The following is a 5,234-nucleotide window of genomic DNA, read 5'->3' as shown; positions in this document are numbered from 1 at the left end:
GGAATGTTGTAAGTCAAAGATGGGTCTCCAAAAAAAGATTGTGACAATGTTAGTACTCCTCACTGTCAAAACACAACCTCGACAATCTTAAAAACAAGTATTTATCCTATATAATACCCAAGATCCCCTACAAACCATAAATGACACTTATATAGAATCATCACCTTTCTAACCGAATCCTAAAATCTTAACCCACCATACTCTCATTTTACCACAAAATATCATAAACTACCCTACCAAAACAGCCTTATCTATCTCACATACTAAAATTTGGTGCTAATTGCTATGAAATAAACTAGAAACAACAGCCAACGCTATTAACAGTAGAACAGAAATAATTCAAAGCAAAAAACTAGAAACAACAATACCATTAACAACAGAACAGAAACAAAAGCCAATGCAAATCTCCAAAAACCTTTCTGCATCTGGTAATTTCAATCTCAAATACCACACAGTTACAGGAAAAATTTCAAAGTACATTGCATTCTAGATTCGTAGAATTCATCAAGAGGCAGAAATCAATGTGCATTCTAGTTTCACAAATCAAGTTCATATTAATAGTGAAAATCAATCAATCAAATATGGATGAGATTATTTACCAGCACCAATCAACTTATTAAATAATTATCAACTAATTGTAAAGCAATTATCAACTGATTAAAAAATTAAATACGGAAGAAGCAGGAGCAGAGGCAAATGGTACTAACCCTGTGACCCAGAGGCAAGAAACACGAGCAGAGGCGAATGGAAAGCAAAAGAACTGGAAGCCCGCACCTGTGACGGCGAATCGGGGACGGTGAAACCAAGGGATGACGAGGCGAACGAGAAAGGAGAAGACCAAAGGCAGAAGAAGATAAACAGAGGTGAGGCTGTTAGATGGTTGAAGGAGACAACACGGTGCCGGTGCCAGTTGCCTGCTCCGGTGCCGGCTGCGGCGGATACTACACGATTGAATGAGAAGAACCAAAGGAGATGAGGACTGGATTTGTGCATGTGAAGTGTGAACTATGAACTAGTTCTGTGGTTCACTGAATCAGATTTATGTTTTTTTTTTTTTAAAATTTGGATCTAGATCTAAATCCAGATTTAAAATTGTTTAATTGGTTTGGATTAAAACACTCAAACTTTAAAATCAATTCAATTTGATTTGGATTTTTTTATTTAAAATTGGATTTTTTTAATTGTTTAATATGGATTTAGTTTAAAATCCAAAATTTGAATTTTTTCGCACACCCTAACTAAAAATATATTTTTTATAAAGATGCTTTGTATAAGTCAACGAGCTATGCTTCAAATAGCATAGTCTCCCGATACTCACCTAGAGGTCGTGAGTTCGAGTCTCACTTCTAACTTTAGTAAAAAAGAAAAACTTTGTATAAAAGTGTGATTTATTTATTTGGTCACACTTTAAATAAAAATAGTATTTTTATAATATATCAAAATCTAACTATACAATTCATCATCTAAGGATTAAAAAGAATAAATTTCACATGAAGACAATTATAAAATCTTCATTTGGAGCACCACCTATAAAATAATTGCTAATGAAATTTCTAACTTACAAATATTTCTAGTGCACAAGAGCCGAACAATCGTTTCTAGAATCAGACTACTATAACAAAATCTATATTTCTTTGGTCCTAGTTCTAACCAACAAGCCAGCCCGAACCTCAAAGAAGGTGGATTGGTTCCCGTATTCATGCAGTCGTTCTTGCTCGTGGCCCTAATCTGCTCCGACAGCCCCACCCCAGTCTCTCACTATCAAACACATTTCTTTCTCCAGCATCACTCCTATATCTTCACTGCGGCTACTGGTATGTCTTTTCTCTCTCACCGCCTTTGTCAGTTCTCTCCACTTATATGCTCTCTCCATATCTTGCTTTCTTATTCAATACTGATGACTTGATCTCTTAAGAATATGCATTAGTTCAAATTTTTATATTTTTATTTTATTAGATTGGTTCTGGTTTTTTCTCTTTATGAGGTGACAATATAGTGTATGAGTAAGCTTCATTAAATTTAGGGAGAGTTCTTTAATAGCCGTAATTTGCTTGTGTATTATTAAACCTTGGTACTTTATGAAAAAATGAACCAATTAGCATTCTGAACCGCTAATTTTCTTTTGTTTTACTTGTGATTTGAATTTAATTAAAGACAAGTGGAAGGAGATTGGACTTAGTTTTCTTCTATTTTGCTTGCCATTTAAGTTTACTATTCCATCCTTGTCAAACACAATGTAGTAAATGCCTTGCATATGATTGTTCAAAATTAAATTACATTGACTAACACGACTTACTGCTACAAGGAATTCAAACCATGAAAGGAATTAGAGTAATTCCAGGTCCATGAAAGCATGGATTAAGGAACTTAGGAATTAATGTGAGTTGAATTTTCTGATAAAGAATAATGAGAGTTGAAATTGTTAACAGCAGAACTACTATAGATTAATTGCAAGCACATGAAAGCATGGATTAGGGAGCATAGTTGAATTCAATGTTCTAGATGAATTCAAACCATAAAGTCTGGAACTTATATTTTTCAAACCTCAACTTCCTATGGATGAGCTTGCAGTTTTCATGCCTTTTTCATCACTGACATATACTATGGAGTTTATATCATGATGAACTTGATGACTTAACATTTGGTTTTGTGTAGGAAAAAAATTGGTAACTGCATGAGAAAAGACTGGCCAAATGAAATAGTAAGACGTGTTTAAAGTTGACTCTGTGGACAGACCCTAAAGTAAATTATATCATTTCTAATAATATGTGTGCGCTCATTGAATTTGTTGTAGTTGGAACTGTGATAACTGGTTCATATGGAGCTCCCTTATTTGCTATAGACACATTTTAGTTCCCTAAGCTAATTCTTAGCATTGCTTTAAGAGTTTAGATAGTAATGCTATTGGCTTTGGATATTGTTATTACATTTTTTCTGAGTTATCCTTATTAAAATTTTTGACACAATCTTTGAAGTTAGTGGTTCCTTTGACATTCATGGTTTTTTTGAAAAATAAACAAGTAACAAATAAATAAAGGAAAAAAAGGAAATGTGCTGCATTGTTGTTTTGGACTATTGTAGTAGGTTTGCTCTGCTTTGGTCATGCTTACCCAACCCAAGTAAGAAAAAACATATATCAAAGGGTATGTGTGCTCTTGGTTTTAGTTTAAGTCACATATATATCACCAATAATTTGGGGAGAAAGAGTTTGATAATGAGATGAATGAGGGCTTCTCACACAAAGAGGGAAAGCGAAGGGAGACGGAAAGAGGAGACTGGGGAGAGAGAGGAAAGGTGGCTCCATGAAGACTTGCCACCACAACGGTTCGTTCATTTAGATCTTTCGGCGACTCACCAACGATGGAAGACAGCAACCTCATGTCCGGTGGTGGCTTAGATAAAGTAGCCATTGGTGAAGTTATGCCCCCCTTCTCTTCCCTTCTCTTTGCTCCTATTCTCTTCTTCCTCTGTTTTTTCAGTTTTCTTCTTTCTTCTTTATTCTTGTTTTTAAGATGATGTGATATTGTGCAAGTTACAGAATCGATTTTGAATTCTCTCATATTGTATTTATTTTCTGTAATGTTTGTGAATTGAAACGTTGCAGAGACAACTTTGTGTATACCCAATATATGTTGTGACTGTGTGAATGACAATGGAGTGTTTGTGTGTGATAATTGTGATGGTTGAGTAAATGGAAGTGTGTAAATGACAATGAAGTGTTTGCATGTGATAATGGTGATGCTTGGGTACATGTAAAATATTTGATGTAGAAAAAATAGGTAACAGTAAACAAGGAGTGAATTGGATTCTTTTCCTCAAAAGAAAGTTTTGCTCTTCTATTGAGTGATCATTGTTTTTTATAGGTAAAGTTTGCATTAATGATTCATATGTAGGAGAGAAGATTTTCAACAATAAATTGTCCAAATTTCAAGCACACTTCTTGATTCTTTGAATTTACATTTATTCTCTTTAAAATAACAAGTGCTTTAATTAACTTTTGAAATTTTCATATGTCACCAGCACGTGGTAAGATTTTGGGAACTTCCACCTTTTATCACATTTGGTGACTTTCTGACGCTAATATTTGAAGCACATGAAAACAAGTGAGACCAATTCCTATAGCTATAGAAAAGCAAACAAAAGCATTAGGAAGAAGGATATCGTGACATTTAGAGCTATATGCTGGATTTAAAGAAAAATAAAAATGATTAAAAAGAAAAAGAAAAGTGAAACTAGATGGCCCAAACAGCGAAAACTTTTCGCCCCAGATACTATTAGTTTTCTAATCCAACTCTGCTTCCACTTGTTCTCTGTCTCACCCCACTGGAGATCTCATCACAACTCCATCTCTCAACCTTGAGCAATTGAGCCTTCAGGCCTTCACCATTGCTGTTGTTGTTAGTTCTACAGGTGGCATTCATCCCTCAGCCACACAGCCTCACTTCCTTCCCGTATATTTTATTTTATTATGTTTTTGAGAGTATAAGGCTTAGTTGCCTATTTCTAATGGTGTAAAATGAGAATAATGGATTATGTAATTGTTGCTTCTAAAATTGTTATTTATTTAATTGATAATATCTCTTTTATTTTGTAACTTCTTACTCTCTTGGGACTGCAGTCGTGTATGTGTCAAGCTCATTAGGTACAGGCATCTTGAATGGTTCTTCCTTTCACAAGATATAATCCATTGCACAACTGTTTAGTCAGAAAGGCTTCAACTTTGCAGATATTTTTTACTGGGCCTTTCAATCCCATTTTGCAAAAAACTTCCACTTCTAGTAGTAATGACGGTGAAAGATTACCATGGGAACGTTGTACCTAAGCAATTCTACTAGGGAAGCTCAAAACTACTTTGATAAACCATCAGAAGCATGAAGGATGGGAATCCTTTCAAGATTTTAGGACACTATATGAGAATCCTGAGGTTCAGTTGCTAAACCAGCTCATTGTTCAATTGTCTTATTCAACTAATCATTCTTGGACGAGAAAAGCTTTTTTTTTTGGTGACTCGGACGAGAAAAGCTTTTGATTTGGTTTTGCAGGTGGTTAAAGAGGAGAATAATTCTAGTTTAGTTAATGTTGATACGTTAACCAAACATGCACTTTCTTTGGCAAGGTTGCAAATGTCAACCTCTGCAGCGGAGATTCTTAGATTGATGCTGGATAAGGGGTGTGTGCCCCCTATGAATTTGTTGTGCTTGGTCTTCTTGCACCTTGTGAAAACAGAGATTGGA

The sequence above is a fragment of the Arachis hypogaea genome, chromosome 17 (genome assembly GCF_003086295.3).
Source record: "Arachis hypogaea cultivar Tifrunner chromosome 17, arahy.Tifrunner.gnm2.J5K5, whole genome shotgun sequence".
Lineage (NCBI taxonomy): Eukaryota > Viridiplantae > Streptophyta > Magnoliopsida > Fabales > Fabaceae > Arachis > Arachis hypogaea.
The sequence above is the reverse complement of the archived record's forward strand: the minus strand, read 5'-3'. Positions refer to the sequence as shown.